Raw genomic sequence first — 21,398 nt, forward strand, 5'->3', positions numbered from 1 at the left:
ATCATGAAAGTGTTGTGACTTTCTAGCTCATGTGATTCAATAAAGAACTTAATGAAAACAACAATAAAGTTCCTTGCCTTTTAGGCAGCCAATTCCACTTCTATGCCAGGAACCACATTTCCCCATATGTTCCCTGTGCTCAGGTATAATCCCTGAGCATTTACTCATTCCCGCCCCCCCCCCCCCACACACACACACAGGGAGGAAACTTTATTTTTACACAGAGTGTGGAAAAATAAAGCCAGGAAATAGAAAGTGATGAAGAGAGAGGCATGAAGAGTTAGAAGCTCTTTCCAGGTATTTCTTGTTTTCAATTTGTGAATTTTAAAACTTTCTACTCTATTTCAGATCAAGTTTATCCATGTGACTATAAATACTGCAATTATGATTCTTCGTGTATTAATCTGAATGATACGGCCATCTGCCTGTGTCCAGAGGGGTACTACTACAAAGAAGACAAGTGCAATAGAGGTAAGTGTCAGTGGAGAGTCATGCTGGAGAGATAGTACAGGGGGTTATGTAGCTTGCTTTGTACACAGCACTTCATGGTCAGAAGAGCACCACCAGGAATGACTCAGGAACACTGAGCTTGGAGTAGCCCAGAGCACACACAGTGAAAGCCCTAAAAAGGAGGGGCAAACCCTACAGAGCTGCATCTCATACCTAAGGAGAACTACAAAATGAGAAATAATGAACAAGCATGCTCCCTGAGGCTCTGCAGGTATGAGGCCCTGTAGTTGATTTCTTGACACTAAAACAAAAATCAAAACAAAACACATTTCTCATGAAGAGCTCCCAGAAGGATGGAGAGATAATACAGCAGTTAAGCCTCTTGCCTTGCAAACAGTCTGGATTTGATTGCCATCCCCTCTTATGTTCCCCCAAACACTACTTAGGGGTGATTCCTGAGCACAGAGCCAGGTGTAAGCCCTGAGCACTGCTGAGTGTAACCTTAAAACCCAAACAAAAAGAACAGGAAGAGGGCTGCCAGAGTACTAGGATTGGAGGCAACAAGAACAGCCAAGCAGAGAGTAGGCTCCTTTCTCTGTCCAGGGGCTACCAGCAGGTGAGCTGGATCAGACTGGATCAGAAGGAAGAACGAGGCCTGGAGGTCTGGGGGCCCATATCCCTTCCTTTCCTTGTTCCAGATAGCATTTCCCTAAGGGTCACATGAGAATGACATATGTGCAAGCTCCTGACAAAGTGCAGGGACAGCACAAATCCAAAGTAGGGCCAGAGTTCCCTGGGACAGTGACTAGCACAGTGACCTACCCAGGACCAGGAGAGTGGGCAGGCCCAGAGTTTCTTGTCTCAGTCACTGGTCACTGGATTTGCTAACCTATCCGTCCCAGAATAGCCCCCTTCTCTGGGATCTAATAAATTTTAGGTAATAGATTTTAAAAGACTCATGAAAATTTGGAATCATAGTAAAATAACCCTGAACAGAAATATAGAGCTGAGGGAAAGACAAAAATGAAAATGGGTATATTATATTGGATGGTATTCAGGTAATATCTTTAGTATTCCATAATTTTATCATGTAATGTATAGAATTTTGAATCTATGCTTTCAACAAAACATAAATGATCCTTATAATTAAATAGGACAGAAAGATTTTTACTTATATTTCAGGCACAATATTCCCTGGAAAACTTGAATTGCAAGCATCATATATATATATATATCTTTAGTATTCCATAATTTTATCATGTAATGTATAGAATTTTGAATCTATGCTTTCAACAAAACATAAATGATCCCCATAATTAAATATGACAGAAAGATTTTTTGCTTACATTTCAGGCAAATTATTTCCTGGAAAACTTGAATTGCAAACATTATATATACCTGAGTGGGAAAATAAAACATCTTTGGCTTATCAAAACTTATATTTAAGTATTACTCGGTTTGTAAGTATTTTTCAAGCTTCTTCTCTAAGTCTTATTTCTTCTTGCACTGACATGCAGAGTGTAGAGCTGGTATCCCAGAGTACAGCCCAAAAACAGCAGTGCCATTGTGAAAAATTAGGAAATTCTCCCTCATTGGTGGTGCAGGCCACTGTCCCCAAGTTCCTGGATTCAGAGCTCCCTAGTTTCCTGGGGCTCCTCCCCAGGAGCCTCCCTTGTTATTACACTTTGAAAAGCATTTGCAAGAGCAGTAAAAGGTCTTCAGAGGTCAGAGCCACCCATGACAGAAGCCTTTCCACAACTGCTATTAAAAACTTTCAGGTGGTACTTATCTCGGCTATTCTTGGGTGTTAGTCTCCTATTTTGTTACTTTATATTCCCCAGATGAATGCAATCTTTCTATGTCTGTCCCTCTCTTTCTGACTTATTTGACTTAGCATGATACTTTCCATGTAGTACCACTTGTATGTAAATTTCATGAGTTCATCTTTTCTGACAGTTGCACAGTACTCCATTGTGTAGATGTACCAAAGTTTCTTTAACCAGTCATCTGTTCTCGGGCACTCGGGTTTGTTCCAGATTTTGGCTGTTGTGAATAGTGCAGGAATGAAGTTCACTCCATGGCTTGAAGGTTAGCTGCACATGCTAGGGGAAAAGGCAGCTCAGAAAGGGAAGGGAGTACCAAATAAAGGGTGTTTGGAGGATCCTCCCAGGATGAGAGATGCATGCTGAAAGTAGACTATAAACCGAACATGATTGCCACTCAATGCCTCTTTTGCAAACCACAGCACTGAAAAAGAGAGAGAAAAACAAAAGGAAATACCCTGCTACAGGGGTGGGGTGGCATGGGTGGGCTTGGGGGGGGAGGATATTGGGATCATTGAAGGCTGAGAATGGGCACTGGTGGAGGGATGGGTTCTCAATCTTTGTATAACTGAAACCAAGCACAAAAAATTGTAAGTCTACAACTGTACCGCATGGTGTTTCTACCCCCCCCCCCCAAAAAAAAAGAACCTTTCAGGTAGACAGACCAGCTCAGTGATGTTTCAAAATATATCACTTCCCACTAGTGTAGAGAAAAATGAATGTAAAGTTGTTTGTTTCTTTTCTTTGTTCAAATTCCACTTATTTTCTATAAGTTTTGGGGGTCTTGGTGCAAGCAATAGTACAGCCAATAAGGCTTTTGCCAGGGCTGCCTGTGCTTGATCTCTAGAATTCCACATGGTCCCCTGAGCAGCACCAGAAGTAATTCCTGAGTGCAGAGCCTGTCTCTGACCAGGGGGCACCTGGCAGGTGAGCACACTGACCAGGTCAGAAGGAGGAGCGAGGCCCGAATCTAATCCCTGAGCAACAACAGGCATGGCCCCCAAACAAACAAACAAAAATAAATAAAAATAAAAGAGAAGTCTGGATGAGGCTGGAGAAATGCTGTAGGAGATAAGTCATTTGTTTTGCATGTGGCCACTTTTGGCCATGGTCCAGCCTTCATCCCCAGCATCTCTCCTGGCCCCTTGAGCCCTGTTTGGAGTGAACCCTAAGCACAGAGAAGAAGTGAATACGGAGCATGACTGGGCCTGACACCAAAGCCAAAACTCCAACAAATAAATGCCTGTAAGAGGCACTTCATCAAAGTTAACATTTAACTAAAATATTTTATATTATTTCTTACTGCTGACTGTCAAAAATTATTAAAATAAACAACAGTTTTATTTCATCCAATTTGGGGGACATGATTTGAAGGTCAAAGCAACATTATTGTAATCAGGTCAACTTGCCACTTAGTATTGTTACAGCATGTTGGTGCCTTTGGAGGCCAAGGACATAGTTCAGTGAACTGGACTGCAGAGATCTTGCTTCAGTTCCCAGCACTGCATGATCCCCAGAGCAGTGTGAAAACTATGACCCCAAGAACAGACCTGGAGTAGCCCCTCCCCACTCCACTCCAGCAACACTCAAAACTGAAAGAAAAAAATATTGCCTTGGATCATGTGACCCAGTGTAGCTGTCATCATTGTATTCTGTCTGTCTTACCCAGGAACCAAATGACTGTGAGTCCTGTTTCATGAGTTCAGAGCAGAGACTCACAGAGCTGAGAGCACTGTGTGTCCTCAGACCCACTCAGGGAGAGGCAGTGCTGATCCTGCTGGGGACTGACACTGTATCCCCTTTTGGGGAAAGAGGAGCACCTGGGAGGAATTATTCTGGGATATGCTGACCCTGAACTTCCTGAACCCGAGGCTCAGAAAGACCATCCATCCCATAGAAGCAGCTGAGCAGTAGGACCCACTGCTAAGGCTTCCAGTGGTCACTGGTCAGCAGTAACTTGCTGTGGTGAGCCATGCAAATCTACATACTGGATACTAAAGATGTATTTAAAGTTAAAATGAACAAACAGTATCACGTTCCCACCCCCTGACTTTTTATTAAATCTGTGTTTCTCTACAGTTTGAAAGAGTATTTAATGATCCTGACTACGGACAGACCGTCATTGAGAAAGTCAGGTAAGCTGCTGTGGCTGGGATGCTCCCATCTCCCCTGAGTTCCTTGGCAGTGTCAGGGCCTCCACAGTTTGGCCCACGTCAGGAAGAGGTGGTCGGGCTCAGTCCATCGAACAATCCTGCCTCTGCTGACACACCGACCCAGGCTGGAAGGCTGGAAGTGTGGGGGCAGTGGCTGCTGCCTGTGATTGGCAATCCGGCCACATGACACACAGTGGAGGGCATCACACTGGGGCACTTTGGGTTGGTCCCGAAACAATGAGTCACACCTGGCCAAGTCCTGCCATGCGCCTTCTGGGGGCCAGGAGGAGAGTGAAAGGCTCGTGTCGTCTCTTTGCTCATACTGGGGTAGGGGTAGTGGGGAAACCAGAGCACCCCAGTTACACTCCTGACTATTGTGGGGCCACTGTCAGCTCTTTGTTCAGTGCTAGGAAGCATACATAGAGCAACCAATATGCAAGGACTGTGTGTGTGGTGGGTGCATTAGAGACCTTCAGAGACCTTAGATTCTCAAGAATTCAGTGATTCCACGGCCAGAGAGTAGTACAGTGGGTAGGGGCTTGTCTTGCATGCGGCCAATCAAGTTGGATTCCTAGTATCCCATGTGGTCTCCTGAGCATTACCAGAAGTGATTCCTGAGTGCAGAGCCTGAAGTAACCCCTGAGCATGGCTGGGCGGGGTCCAATCTCCCCCTCCAAAATAAAAAAGAAGTTAGTGATTCCATCTCGGTCTTTTGTAAAGCATATCGATACCCAGTGCTTCAGGCCAAGAGAGAAAGCTTTTTTGAAACATTTTTTTAAATATTTTTAAAATTAAAAAAAAATTTATTAGTGAAACACCATGCGGTACAGTTGTAGATTTACAAATTTTTGTGCTTGGGTTTCATTTATACAATGATCAAATACCCATCCCTCCACCAGTGCCCATTCTCCAACACCACCACTGATCCCAGTACCCCTCCCCCCATCTCCCCCCCATCCCACCCTGCCTCTGTGACAGGGCATTCCCTTTTGTTCTCTCTCTCTTTTTGGGTGCTGTGGTTTGCAAAAGAGGAGTTGAGTGTCAATCATGTTCAGTCTATAGTATACTCTCAGCACGCATCTCCCATCCTGGGAGGATCCTCCCAACATCCTTTATTTGGTGCTCCCTTCTCTAACTGAGTTGCCTTTTCCCCTTGCATGTGTGGCTGGCCTCAAAGCCATGGAGTAAACCTCCTGGTACTTATCTTGGCTATTCTTGGGTGTTAGTCTCCTATTTTGTTACTTTATGTCCCCCAGATGAATGCAATCTTTTTATGTCTATCCCTCTCTTTCTGACTCATTTCGCTTAGCATGATACTTTCCATGTAGTACCACTTGTATATAAATTTCATGACTTCATCTTTTCTAACAGCTACATAGTACTCCATTGTGTAGATGTACCAAAGTTTCTTTAACAAGTCATCTGTTCTTGGGCATTCAGGTTTTTTCCAGATTCTAGCTATTGCAAACAGTGCTGCAATGAACAAACAAGAATTTGAGCTTCCATTTGACCCAGCAATATCACTCCTGGGAATATATTCCAGAGAGTCAAAAAAGTATAGTCAAAGTGACGTCTGCACTTTTTTGTTAAATTTATTAGTTTTAAAATTCAATCACCTGAGGTACACAGTTACAAAGCTGCTCATGACTAGCTTTTAGTCATACAACATTTCAGCCAACACCTGTCCCATTACTAGTGTACATTTTTACCACCAATGTCCCCATTTTTCTCCTGTTGCCGCCCCCCAAGCCTGCCTCTATTGTAGCCACTCTTCTCCTTTCAGAGAAAAAGCTTTAATATATATATATGTATATATATATTTGTCTTTATTTCAGTGCCATGCTGTTTTAATCAATACAGCTTTATACTACAGTTTGATGTTGCAGAAGGTGATGTCTCCCATCTTTCTCCCCCCCCATAACTGCTTTAGCTATTCATTGGGGGTTATTGTTTCCTATGAACTTCGGAAGCGTTTGATCAATTTCTTTGAGAAATGTCATGGGTATCTTTATAGGAATCTCGTTGAGTCTGTATAATGCTATGGGGAGTATTGCCATTTTGACAATGTCAATTCTCCCAATCCATGATCAGGGGATGTGTCTCAATTTCCTCATGTCCTCCTTTACTTTGAAGTAGTATTTTGTAGTTTTCTTTGTACAGGTCCTTTAACTCCCTAATTAAGTTGATTCCAATGTACTTGATTTTCTGAGGCACTATTGTGAATGGAATTGCTTTTTAAAAAATTTTTATTAGTGAATCACCATGGGGTAGAGTTACAGACTTACAAACTTTCGTATTTGCGTTTCAGTCATGCAATGGTCAAGTACTCATCCCTCCACCAGTGCCCATTTTCTACCACCAATGGTCCTAGCATCCCTCCCACCACTCCCGCCCTGTCCCCTCCACCCCACCCCACCTCATGGGATTGCTTTTTAAATATCTCTTTCTTCTATCTAATTATTTGATTATAGGAAAGCCATAGATGTTTGGATATTGATTTTATAGCTTGTGGTTTTACTACACAAATCTATTGTTTCTAGGAGCTTCTTGGTAGAGGCTTTAGGATTCTCTAAGTATAGTATCATGCCATCTTCATCTAGTGAGAGATTGATTTCTTCCTTTCCTATATTGATGTCCTTAATATCTTTTTCATCCCTAACTTCTATGCAAGTAGTTCTAGTGCTATATTGACTATAAGTGATGAGACTGGCATCCTTTTCTTGTCCCTGATCTTAGAGGGAAGGATTTTAGTTTTTCACCATTGAGAATAATGCTTGCCATGCGCTTGTGGTAGATGGCTTTGAGTATATTGAGAATTTCCATTTTGCTGAGAGTTTTCGTCATAAACAGGTGCTGGATCTTGTCAAATGTTTTCTCTACTTCTGCTAATATGATTCTATGGTTTTATTTTTTCTTTTATTGATATGATGAATTATGTTGGTTGGCTTGTGAATATTAAACCATCCTTGCATCCTTGCATTCATTTCTGATTTGATTGTTTAGGTTCACTCTCTTTCTTTGCAAGTCTTGCTTTATTGATCTTATTTATTTTCTCAAAGAACCAGCTCTTGGTTTCATTGATCTTTTGGATTGATTTTTGGGAATCCAGCTCATTGATTTCTACTCTAAGTGCTGTTATTTATTTCCTCCTGCCTGTTTTGCGCTCCTTTGTTTGTTCATTTTCTAAGATCATAAGTTGTGAAGTCAAGTTACTTATGTGGAACCTTTTTTCCTTTCTAATAATTGGGCTTGCAGAGCTATAAACTTCCCCTTAACACTGCTTTAACTGTGTCCCACAAGTTCTAGTAGCTCTTGTTCTCATTCTCTTTTGTTTCCAAGAATCTTTTTTTTTCCCTTGATTTCCTCGCTAACTCACTGTTTTTTTTTCAGCTGTCTAATTTCTAGGTGTTTGATTTTTTTCTCTGTTTCTGTGTGTGATTCATTTCTAAATTCAGTGTATTGTGGTCTGAAAAGATAGTTGATACAATTTCTTTCTTCTTGGTTCTATTGTGGTGTGTTTTGTGGCTAACATGTCATTTGTCCTGGAAAATATTTCATATGCATTAGAGAAGAATGTGTATTTGGCTTTTGGGGGATGAAAAGCCCTGTGTATATCTATTAGCCCACTCTCTTCCATTTCTCCCTTCAGAGTCAGTACTTCCTTGCTGAGTTTTATTCTCATTGATCTACTAAGAGGTGGCAAGACTGTGTTGAAGTCTCTGTTATTATGTTGCTAACAATGTACTCTCTGAAGTCTATTAGCAGTTGTTTTAAATATTTTTCTGGTCCCTCATTGGGTGTGTATCTATCTATTTAGGAGTGTAACTTATTCCTGATCTACATATCCCTTGATTATTAAAAAAAAATGACCGTTGTTTCATATGAATTTCAGGAGTGTTCTCTCCATTTCTTTGAAGAATGTCATGGGTATCCTTATAGGATCGCATTAAATTTGTACAACGCTTTGGGGAGAATTGCCATTTTGACATTATTTACTCTCCCAATCCATGAGCAGGGGATATCTTTCCATTTCGTTGTGTCCTCTTTTATTTCATGAAGTAGCGTTTTGTAGTCTTCTTTGTACAAGTCTTTTACATCCTTAGTTAAGCTGATTCCTAGGTACTTGATTTTCTGAGGCACAATTGTGAAAGGGATTGTTTCATTCATGCCACTTACTTCTCTATCATCATTTGTGTATAGGAGAGCCATGGACTTTTGGGTATTGATTTTATAGCCTGCAACTTTACTATACAAATCTATTGTTTCTAGGACTTTCTTGGTAGAGATTTTAGGATTCTCTAAGTATAGTATCATATCATCTGTGAATAGTGAGAGCTTTACTTCTTCATTTCCTACCTGGATGCCCTTAATATCTTTTTTCTGCCTAACCGCTTTTGCAAGTACTTCCAGTACTATTTAAAACAGCAGTCGAGAGAGTGGGCATCCTTGTCTCATCCCTGATCTTAGAGGGAAGGCTCTTAGTTTTTCCCCATTGAGGATAATGCTTGGCATAGGCTTGTGGTAGATTGCTTTGACTATATTGAGGAAAGTCCTTTCAATACCCATTTTGGCAAGGGTTTTCATTATAAACGGGTGCTGGATCTTGTCAAATGCTTTCTCTGCATCTATTGATATGATCATATAGTTTTTTCTTTTGTTGATACAATGGATTATGTTGATTGATTTCTGAATGTTAATGCATCCTTACATCCCCGTGATGAATCCCACTTGTTCGTGGTATATAATCTTTTTGATGAGTTGTTGAATTCTGTGGCTGGAGTGATAGCACAGCAGGTAGGGCTTCTGCCTTGCACACAGCCGACGCAGGTTTGATTCCTCAGCCCCTCTCGGAGAGCCTGGCAAACTACCAAGAGTATCTCGCCCACATGGAAAAGCCTGGCAAGATACCCATGACGTATTTTAAATGCCAAAAATAGTAACAACAAGTCTCACAATTTGTTGTGAGATGTTACTGGTACCCGCTCAAGCAAATCTATGAACAATGGGAGGACAGTGCTACAGTGCTACAGTGTTGAATTCTATTTGTTAGTATTTTGTTGAGAATCTTCGCATCAGTGTTCATCAGGGATATCAGCCTGTAGTTTGCTTTACTTCTGGTGTCTTTGTTCCCTTTTGGTATTAGAGAGATATATACACCTCATAGAAACTGTTTGGGAGAGTGTCTGTTTCTTCAATTTTGGAAAATCTTGAGAAGAACTGGCAATAGGTCCTCTTCAAAAAAGAAAAAATTTTGAAAAAATTTTTGAAAAAATTCTCTAGTGAATCCATCTAGACCTGGGCTTTTCTTTTGGTGACGACTTTTGATTACAATTTCAATTTCCTTGATGTTAATAGGACTATTCGGGTACTCTAGATCTTCTTGGATTCTGCCTTGGGAGATTATAGGAATCCAGGAATTTACCCATTTTTACTAGGTTCTCTTGTTTCGTGGCATACAGACTTTCAAAGTAGTCTCTGATGATCTTTTCAATTTATTTGGTTTCGTTTGCGATATCCCCCTTTTCATATCTGATTCTGTTTATTGTGGTTCTCTCTCTCTTTCTTTGTGAAAGCCCCACGAATAGCTAAAGCAATTCTTGAGGAAAAGAAAATGTGAGGAATCAACCTCCCCAACCTCAAACTCTACTACAAAGCAATAATAATTAAAACAGCACGGTACTGGAACAAAGGCAGAGCTGCAGACCAATGGAACAGGGTTGAATATACTGACAGCCCCCCTCAAATGTGTGATCAGCTAATCTTGATAAGGGAGCAAGAAATTTGAAGTGGAGCAAGGAAATACTCTTTAACAAATTGTGCTGGCAAAATTGGTCAGCTACATGCAAATAAATGGCCTCAGATCTCTACCTAACACCATGTACAAGAGTAATGTCAAAATGGATTAAAGACCTCAACATTTGACCAGAATCCATAAGGTACATTGAAGACAAGGTTGGCAAAAACCCTCCACGACATTGAAGCTAACAGTGTCTTCAAAGATGACACACCACTGGCCAAGCAAGTGAAAACAGAGATAGACAAATGGAACTATCTTAAACTAAGAAGCTTCTGCACCTCAAAAGAAACAGTAACCAAAATACAAAGACAGTCTACAGACCAGGAAAGGATATTCACCCAATACCCATCCGATAAGGGGTTGATATCAAGGATATACAAAGCATGGTTGAACTCCACAAGAAGAAAACATCCAACCCCATCCAAAAATAGGGTGACAAAATAAACAGAAACTTTCTCAAAGAATAAATCTGAATGGCTAAAAGGCACATGAAAAAATACTCTACACTACTAATCATCAGGGAGATGCAGATCAAAACAACAATGAGGTATCATTTCACACCACAGAGACTGGCCCACATCCAAAAGAACAAAAGCAACCATTGTTGGCGTGGATGTTATAAGAAAGGGACCCTCCTTCACTGCTATTTGAAATGCAGATTGAGCTCCCATTTGACCCAGAAATACCACTCTTGGGAATATATCCCAGAGAGGCAAAAAAGTACAGTCCAAATTACATCTTGTATTCGTATGTTCATAGCTGCACTGTTCACAATAGCTAAACCCTGGGAAAAAACCCAAGTGCCCGAGAACAAATGACTGGTGAAAGAATCTTTGGTAAATCTATACAATGGAATACTATGCACCTGTTAGAAAAGATGAAGTCATGAATTTTACATACAAGTGGTTCTACATGGAAAGTATCATGCTAAGTGAAATGAGCCAGAAAGAGAGGGACAGACATAGAAAGACTGCACTCATCTGGGAAATATAAAGTAACAGAATGGGAGACAAACAACCAAGAATAGTTAAGTACCAAGATGTCTGCTTCACAGCTTGGAAGCCAGCAGCACATGCTGGGGGAAAAGGCAGCTCAGATAGAGAAGGGATCACCAAGTAAGGATGTTTGGGAGGATCCACTCGGTTGGAAATATATATGCCGAAAGTACGCTATGGATCGAACACAATGGCCGCTCAATACCTCCATTGCAAACCACAACACCCTAAAGGAAAGAGAGAGCAAAAGGAAATGCCCTGCCACAGAGGGGGGGGGAATGGGAGGATGGGAGAGCTACTGAGATCACTTGTGCTGGAGAATGGGATCTGGTGGAGGGATGGGTACTCGATTATTGTATAACTGAAACCCAAGCACAAAAGTTTGTAAGTATACAACTGTACTTCATGGTGTTTCACTAATTTAAAAAAATTAAATGTTAAAAAATAACCTTTGCTATTCCTTCTAATATTTTTCAGCCTGAAATCTATATTTACAGATTCTTATATGGCCAACCTGGCTTTTTTTAAGGAGTTGTTTGCTTGAAGGACTGTTTTCCATCCTTTGGCTTTGAGTCTGTTTGCTCCAACTCTTCAAATGTGTTTCTTATAGGCAGAAGGATGTTAGATTTAGTTTTTAAATCCATTTTGCCCCTCTGTGTCTCTTAATTGGTGCATTTAGACCATTGATATTGAGAGAGATTATTGTAATGGGGTTTGTGCCATCTTTCTGTCAAAGTTTGTTGTATTCATGGGGTTTGTTTTGTCTTACAGTATCTCCTTCAGTCCTTTTAATGTTGGTTTTGAGTCTATGAAGTTCCTGAGTTGTTGTTCATCCAGAATGTAGTGTATCATTCCTTCGAGTCTGAGTGATAGTCTAGACGGATAAACTATTCTCAGTGAGGCATTCATTTCACTGAGGTGTTTTTTTCTTTTTTCACTATGTCACACCACTGTCTTTGGGCCCAGATGGTTTCATCTGTAAGTATTCTGCAAATCTAGGGGATTATCTTTTTTTTTTTTTCCCTTTATTTTATTTTATTTTTTTTAAAGTTGTAGATTTACAATTTTTTGTGCTTTGGTTTCAATTATACAATGATCAGATACCCATCCCTCCACCAGTGCCCATTTTCCACCACCATGGATAATATCCCTCCCACCCCCATCCCCCCATCCCCCCTGTCTCTGTGGCAGGGCAATCCCCTGTGTTCTCTCTCTCCTTTTGGGTGTTGTGGTCTGCAAAAGAGGCATTGAGTGGCAATCATGTTCAGTCCATAGTCTACTTTCGACATGCATCTCCCCTCCTGGGAGGATCCTCCAAACATCCTTTATTTGGTGCTCCCTTCTCTATCTGAATAGCCCTTTCCTCTAGGATACCCGGCTGGCCTCTAAGTTATGGAGTAATCCTCCTGGTGCTGATCTCAGCTATTCTTGGGTATTAATCTCATACTTTGTTACTTTATATCCCCCAGATGAATGCAATCTTTCTATGTCTATCCCTCTCTTTCTAACTCATTTCGCTTAGCATGATACTTTCCATATTGTACCACTTGTATGTAAATTTCATGACTTCATCTTTTCTAAGAGCTACATAGTACTCCATTGTGTAGATGTACCAAAGTTTCTTTAACCAGTCATCTGTTCTTGGGCATTCAGGTTTCTTCCAGTTTCTGGCTATTGTAAAGAGGGCTGCAATGAACAAACAAGTGCAGATGTCACTTCGACTATACATTTTTGCCTCTCTGGGATATATTCCCAGGAGTGGTATTGCTGGGTCAAATGGGAGCTCAATTTCTAATTTTTTGAGAATCGTCCATACTGTTTTCCAGAAGGGCTGAACCAGTGGACATTCCCACCAACAGTGAAGGAGTGTCCCTTTCTCGCCACATCCACGCCAGCATCGGTTGCTTTTGTTCTTCTGAATTTGGGCCAGTCTCTGAGGTGTGAGATGGTATCTCATTGTGGTTTTGATCTGCATCTCCCTGATGATTAATGATGTAGAGCATTTTCTCATGTGCTTTTTTGCCATTCGGATTTCTTCTTTGAGAAAGTTTCTGTTCATTTCATTGCCCCATTTTTGGATGGGGTTGGATGTTTTCTTCTTGTGGAGTTTAACCAGTATTTTGTATATCCTGGATATCAACCCCTTGTCAGATGTGTATTCGGTGAATATCCTTTCCCATTCTGTAGACTGTCTTTGTATTTTGGTCACTGTTTCTTTGGAGGTGCAGAAGCTTCTTAGTTTAAGATAATCCCATTTATCTATCTCTGTTTTCACTTGCTCGGCCAGTGGCGTGGCATCTTTGAAGATACCATTAGCTTCAATGTCATGGAGGGTTTTGCCAACTTTATCTTCAATGTACCTTATGGTTTCTGGTCTGATGTTGAGGTCTTTAATCCATTTTGATCTTACTTTTGTACATGGTGTTAGGCAGAGTTCTGAGCCTATTTTTTTGCATGTAGCCGTCCAGTGATGCCAACACAATTTATTAAAGAGGCTTTCCTTACTCCACTTCACATTACTTGCACCTTTATCAAAGATTAGATGAGCATATGATTGAGGAGAGATGTCAGTGTATTCAACCCTGTTCCATTGGTCTGCAGTTCTGCCTTTGTTCCAGTACCATGCTGTTTTAATTATTACTGCTTTGTAGTACAGTTTGAAGTTCGGGAGGTTGATTCCTCCCATTTTCTTTTTCCCAAGAATTGCTTTAGCTATTCGTGGGGGCTTATTGTTCCATATAAATTTCAAGAGTGTTTGCTCCATTTCTTTGAAGAATGTCATGGGTATCCTTATAGGGATTGCATTGAATTTATACAATGCTTTCGGTAGTATTGCCATTTTGACAATGTTAAGTCTCCCGACCCATGAGCAGGGGATATCTTTCCATTTCCTCATGTCCTCTTTTATTTCCTGAAGTAGCGTTTTGTAGTTTTCTTTGTACAGGTCCTTTACTTCCTTAGTTAAGCTGATTCCTAGGTACTTGATTTTCTGGGGCACAATTGTGAATGGGATTGTTTTTTTCATGTTGCTTTCTTCTCTCTCACTGTTTGCGTATAGGAAAGCCATGGACTTTTGGGTATTGATTTTATAACCTGCAACTTTACTATACGAGTCTATTGTTTCTAAGAGTTTTTTGGTGGAAGTTATTGGGTTCTCTAAGTAGAGTATCATATCATCTGCGAATAGTGAGAGCTTGATTTCTTCCTTTCCTACCTGAATGCCCTTAATATCTTTTTCCTGCCTAATCGCTATTGCAAGTACTTCCAGTACTATATTGAACAGCAGTGGAGAGAGTGGGCATCCCTGTCTCGTCCCTGATCTTAGAGGGAAGGCTCTCAGTTTTTCCCCATTGAGGATGATGCTTGCTGTAGGCTTGTGGTAGATGGCTTTAATTATGTTGAGGAAGGTCCCCTCTATACCCATTTTGGCTAGGATTTTCATCATAAAGGGGTGCTGGATCTTATCAAATGCTTTCTCTGCATCTATTGATATGATCATATGCTTTTTATCTTTTCTTTTGTTGATATGGTGGATTATGTTGATTGATTTCCGAATGTTGAACCATCCTTGCATCCCTGGGATGAATCCTACTTGGTCATGGTGTATGATCTTTTTGATGAGTAGTTGGATTCTATTTGCTAGTAGTTTGTTGAGGATCTTTGCATCTGTGTTCATCAGGGATATCGGCCTGTAATTCTCTTTCTTTGTGGTATCTCTGTCTGCTTTTGGTATCAGTGTGATATTTGATTCGTAGAAACTGTTTGGAAGTGTTTTTGATATTTCAATTTCGTGGAAAAGCTTAAAGAGTATTGGGAGTAAGTCCTCTTTAAAGATTTGGAAGAATTCACTAGTGAATCCATCCGGGCCAGGACTTTTGTGCTTGGGGAGACTTTTTATTACCATTTCAATTTCCTTGATGGTGATAGGTCTGTTCAGGTATTCCAGGTCTTCTTGGTTCAGCCTTGGGAGTCTGTAGGAGTCTAGGAATTTATCCATTTCCTCGAGGTTTTGATGTTCCGTGGCATAAAGCTTCTCAAAGTACTCCCTGAGGATCCTCTGAATTTCTGTGGTTTCTGTTGTAATGACCCCCTTTTCATTTCTGATTCGGTTGATTAGGGTTTTCTCTCTCCCTTTCTTTGTGAGTTTTGCTAGAGGCTTATCGATCTTGTTAATTTTCTCAAAGAACCAGCTCTTGGTTTCATTGATCTTTCGGATTGTTTTTTGGGTTTCCATCTCGTTAATCTCTGCTCTGAGTTTTATTATTTCCTTTCTCCTGTTCGGGTTGTGCTCCTTTTTTTGGTCCTTCTCCAAGCTCTTAAGCTGTGAGGTTAGGTTACTTATGTGTGCTCGCTCCTCCTTCCTGAGGAATGCTTGTAGAGCTATAAACTTTCCTCTTAACACAGCCTTTGCTGTGTCCCATAAGTTTTGGTAACTCGTGTTCTCATTTTCATTCGTTTCTAGGAATCTTTTGATTTCCTCTTTGATTTCCTGTCTAATCCACTCGTTGTTCAATAGTGCACTGTTTAATTTCCAGGTGTTTGATTTAGTTTTCTGTTTTTGTGTGTGATTTACTTCTAATTTCAGCGCATTATGGTCTGAGAAGATTGTTGATACAATCTCTACCTTCTTAATTTTATGGAGGCATGTTTTGTGGCTCAGCATGTGGTCTATCTTGGAGAATGTTCCATGTACGCTTGAGAAGAATGTGTATTCAGCTTTTTGTGGATGAAGTGTCCTGTATATATCTACTAAGTCCCTTTCTTCCATTGTTTCCCTCAAATGAAGTATGTCCTTGCTAAGCTTGAGTCTGGTTGATCTATCAAGAGGTGACAAAGCAGTGTTGAAGTCTCCCACTAGTATTGTGTTGCTATTGATGTCTTTTTTCCAAATCTATGAGTAGTTGTTTTAAGTACTTTGCTGGTCTCTCATTAGGTGCATATACATTTATTATTGTAAGTTCTTCCTGTTGTACAGATCCTCTGATCAATAAGTAATGGCCTTCACTGTCTCTTATGACCTTCCTCACTCTGAAATCAATGTGGTCTGATATAAGGATGGCTACCCCAGCTTTTTTATGGGAGCTGTTTGCCTGTAGGATTGTTTTCCAGCCTTTGACTCTGAGTCTGTGTTTGCTTTGACTATTGAGATGCGTTTCTTGCAGGCAACAGAATGTTGGGTTCAATTTTCTAATCCATCCTGCCACTCTATGTCTTTTAATTGGTGCGTTTAGCCCATTGACATTGAGAGAGATTATTGTTATGGGATTTTGTCCCATTGTCATGTTAAAATTGGGTGTATTTGAGGGGCCTTTCTTGCCTTAAAGTAGCCCATTTAGTTGTTCTTGTAACCATGGTTTTGAGTCTATGAAGTTCCTGAGCTGTTGTTTGTCTGTGAAACTGTGTGTTGTTCCTTCTATTATGAATGAGAGTCTTGCTGGGAAAAGTATTTTGGGGGAGGCATTTATTTCATTGAGTTTTTTTACTATGTCCCACCACTGTTTTCGGGCCATGAGGGTTTCATCAGAAAAATCAGCTGTGAATTTTAAGGATGCTCCTTTGTAAGAGATTTCTTTCTTCGATCTTGCTGCTTTCAGAATTTTGTCTCTGTCTAAGGTTTTGGTCATTTTGATCAGAATGTGTCTTGGGGTATTTTTATTCGGATTTCTTCTAGCTGGTACCCTTCGGGCCTCCTGAATGTGGTCACAAGTTTTCTTCAGCTCTGGAAATGTTGTAGCAATGATGTCTTTGACAGTTTCTTCTTCATCGAGGTTTTCTTCCTGTCCCTCTGGGACTCCAATAATTCTTATGTTACCCCTCTTGGCTTCATCACGATCTTCTCTTGCCATCTGTTCCCGAATTGTGAGTCTCTTTTCCATTTTCTGCTCTTTTCGGGAGAGTCTCTGAACTTCATCTTCGAGCTCACTGATTCTGTTCTCAGCCGCTGTTACTCTGCTGCTGAGGCCTTCCACTGAGCTTTTCAATTCGCCTACGAGATTTTTCAGGTCTGACATTTCTGATTGCATTTTCCTCATTTCTGCCTTCAGATCCTCTTGTCTTCTATTGGCATTGCTTTCCATTGTTTCTTTTAATTCCCTAAGCATCCTAAGTAGTTCCCCTCTGAATTCCTTGTCAGAGAGGTTGTCTAACACTACAGTACTGTTGGTGTCATCTGGGCTAGACTCTTCAATATGAATGTTTGGTGGGCTTTTGCGTTGCTTTACCATTGTGAGAGGTGTGGTTTAGTCCTTCACGTTCAGTGTTACTATTCTGCTTGATATGCAGTGTGAGTTAAGATAGGCTTATGAGTTATTGGCAACTGTATTTCTAGTGGCTGAGCTAAAATAGAGAAGTTTCCATCTAAGAAGTTAGCTTATGGTTCCTATGGCATATGTAGTGGGAAAATATTTCGCGGCCGCGTTAGCGGCCGCGGCTCCGGAAAGAGTCCCTGGCACTGGGCGAGGAGTTGGGAATGTCTCCTGTTGGAATTGGAGCAGTTCAGCTTTGTTGCCCAGAGCTGGGCCTCTGTGCCCGTCCCACGCGGCTCAGGGGTTGAAAACCGGCTGTCTCGGGGCTGTTTCTAGCTGCGCGTGCCCAGAGAGGAACCCAGGCCCTTGGGGGCGGGCTGTACCTGTTGGAATTGGAGCCGTTCAGCTTTGTTGCCCAGAGCGGGGCCTCTGTGCCCGTCCCACGCGGCTCAGGGGTTGAAAACCGGCTGTCTCGGGGCTGTTTCTAGCTGCGCGTGCCCAGAGAGGAACCCAGGCCCTTGGGGGCGGGCTGTACCTGTTGGAATTGGAGCCGTTCAGCTTTGTTGCCCAGAGCGGGGCCTCTGTGCCCGTCCCACGCGGCTCAGGGGTTGAAAACCGGCTGTCTCGGGGCTGTTTCTAGCTGCGCGTGCCCAGAGAGGAACCCAGGCCCTTGGGGGCGGGCTGTACCTGTTGGAATTGGAGCCGTTCAGCTTTGTTGCCCAGAGCGGGGCCTCTGTGCCCGTCCCACGCGACTCAGGGGTTGAAAACCGGCTGTCTCGGGGCTGTTTCTAGCTGCGCGTGCCCAGAGAGGAACCCAGGCCCTTGGGGGCGGGCTGTACCTGTTGGAATTGGAGCCGTTCAGCTTTGTTGCCCAGAGCTGGGCCTCTGTGCCCGTCCCACGCGGCTCAGGGGTTGAAAACCGGCTGTCTCGGGGCTGTTTCTAGCTGCGCGTGCCCAGAGAGGAACCCCGGGATTATCTTTTTTGATTTCTTTCTTTGAACCTGCTGCTTGCAGTATCAAGTCTCTAAATATGGAATTCATCACTCTGATTATGATATGTATTGGTGTCTTTTGATTAGAGTCTCTTGGAGATTCTTGGATCTGGATGCCTGTATTCTCCATTTTTGAGAACTTCTCACCAATGTTATCTTTAACTGTTACCTCATTGATGTTACACCCTGTCCTTCTGGTACTCCAGTGATTCTTATGTTGCTCCTTTTGAATTCATCCCATGTGTCTTTTACTCGCCCTTTAGCTATTTCTAGGTTTTTTTCCCCATTTTCTGTTGTAGTCTGTATGCTTTCTGCAGCTCATCTTCAAGCTCAATGATTCTGTCTCCAACTGCTGTCATTCTACTGTTAAGGGTACCCACTGAGTTATAATTTCACCTACAAAATTCTTTATAAGTGACACTTCTGTTTGTAGCCTTCTTCTTTCTGCTCTTATTTCTTCCTATATTTTATTGGCTGTCCATTGAACTGCTTCTGCCAACGCCTCCTTTAGTTTACTGGATGTCTGTTTCAACACTTCTTTGAGCTCATTGAACATCCACAACATTTAACCTCTGAATCCTTTATTGGAGAGATTGTATATGTGTGTATTCCCTGTTGAGACTTCGGGACTCTTTTCTTCATTCATCCTCACAGTGGGGATCTACACTGTGTCCCCATATTTCTGTAATAGTATGGAGGTGTATCTCTCCAGTTCACTATCAGTATCTCCCTCTCACTGCCAGGGAGGATTCTGGGTGAGTTCTGTAGATGTTGGTGTCCTCTTTACCCTTCAAGGATAATACCTTCCACTTGGTGCTCCTGCATGGCTTATGTGGTGCCTGTAGCATAGATTCAAGGGACATTTTAGATTGTGTTTGTCCATATCTTGTATTCATCATTGTTTTGGTAAGTTTGGGAATAAACTAGTGACCTATTAAACTAATATGGTTGGGGTAGCAAGTCTGCCCTTGTAAGAGTTAAGTAAAGGAGGCTGAGATATGAACCAAATGTACTATGAAAGGGTAAATAACTGGAGACCAGAGGCGACCTGAGTGGGGAGCAGCCTGGTGTTGGTGCACATCCTGAATTACAGTTTGATTTCCAGAGCACTTCTGAAACTGCAGATGTCAGGGCTGGAGCCATAGTACAGTGGGTAGGTTGTTTGCCTTCACGCGGCACACCCGGGTTTAATTCCTAGCATCCCATATGGTCCCCTGAGGATTTCCAGGAGTAATTCCTGAATGCAGAGCCTGGTGTAACTCCTGAGCATTGCTGGGTGTGACTCAAGAAGAAAAAAAAACTACAGATGTCCTGCCTTGCCTAGGCATCTTTTCGAGTGCCTTGGCCACAGACAGGTCTTCCTGTTCACTGTTGCTGTTTGCTAGGCATGCTGTCCCAGAGGCCACCCCCCCCACCCCACTGTACCTCGCTCCAGAATTCTGCATGGAAAATATGTGCTTAACCCTGTTGAGATATCTTTTGCAGCCTTGTGCAATACAAATACTTAATGTTGTCATGGATGCACTGATATTTATAAGCTTTTCCAAATCCTTTGCGGAGTAAGATAAAACACACATACATATGCATGCATGTACATGTTTATGTATGTCTTTGTACATATGCATTCAGAGAAGTCTTCAGAAAGGTGGTGACTTTTGAGCTAGGCAGTGAATGAGAGACACTTGGTAGCTGGAAGGCCATCAGGAAATTCAGCGTTCACCTGGCTAAGGACCAGGAAGGAGACAAGGCCCCAGATCTCATGCTCAGAAGCCTCAAAAAGGCTAGTGAAAGTGGCTTGAGTTTCTGCATTGTTTCTGGGTATGAAAATTGGATTCTTGGCTATTATGCATAGTGCTGTGATCAACAATAGGAGTACAGATGGTGTTTCTGCTGTGTGCTTTGGGGCCCCTACGGTATATTCCCCAAAGTGGTATTGCTCGGTCAAATGGGAGCTCAATTTATAGAGTCCTTCTGGTATTTATCTCGGCTATTCTTGGGCGTTAGTCTCCTATTTTGTTACTTTATGTTCCCCAGATGAATGCAATCTTTCTATGTCTGTTTCTCTCTTTCTGACTCATTTCGCTTAGCATGATACTTTCCATGTCGTACCACTTGTATGTAAATTTCATGACTTCATCTTTTCTGGAAGCTGCATAGTACTCCATTGTGTAGATGTACCAAAGTTTCTTTAACCACTCATCTGTTCTCGGGCACTCAGGTTTTTTCCAGATTCTAGCTATTGTAAACAGTGCTGCAGTGAACAAACAAGTGCAGATGTCAATTCGACTATACTTTTTTTGCCTCTCCGGGGTATATTCCGAGGAGTGGTATTGCTATGTCAAATGGGAGCTCAATTTCTAATTTTTGGAGAATCGTGCATACTGTTTTCCAAAAGTGATGAACCAATCAGCATTCCCATCAGCATGGCTTGGAGGTAGCCGCACACTCTAGGGGTTAAAGCAGCTCAGATAGAGAAGGGAGCACCAAATAAAGGGTGTTGGGAAGATCCGCCCAGGATGGGAGATGCATGCTGAAAGTAGACTATAGACCAAACATGATTGCCACTCAATTCCTCTTTTGCAAACCACAGCACCCAAAAGGAGAGAAAGGACAAAAGGGAGTACCCTGCCATAGAGGCAGGGTGGGATGGGGGATGGGGGGTGGGAGGGTACTGGGGTCAGTGGTGGTGGAGAATGGGCACTGGTGGAGGGATGGATACTCAATCATTGTATAACTGAAACCCAAGCACAAAAAATTGTAAGTCTACAACTGTACCTCATGGTGTTTCACTAATAAAAATTAAAAACAAATTTATGGAGTCCTTGAAGTTAGGGTTGAATGTTCTCTGCTCTATAAATTCTCCAGTTCCTTGTAGCCCACAGGTTAAAATGGTAAGGATCCAGGACAGAGCAATAGTTCAGTGGGGCAGGCACTGTCTTTCAT

The sequence above is a fragment of the Sorex fumeus genome, unplaced genomic scaffold, assembly GCF_029834395.1.
Source record: "Sorex fumeus unplaced genomic scaffold, SorFum_2.1 ptg000063l, whole genome shotgun sequence".
NCBI lineage: Eukaryota > Metazoa > Chordata > Mammalia > Eulipotyphla > Soricidae > Sorex > Sorex fumeus.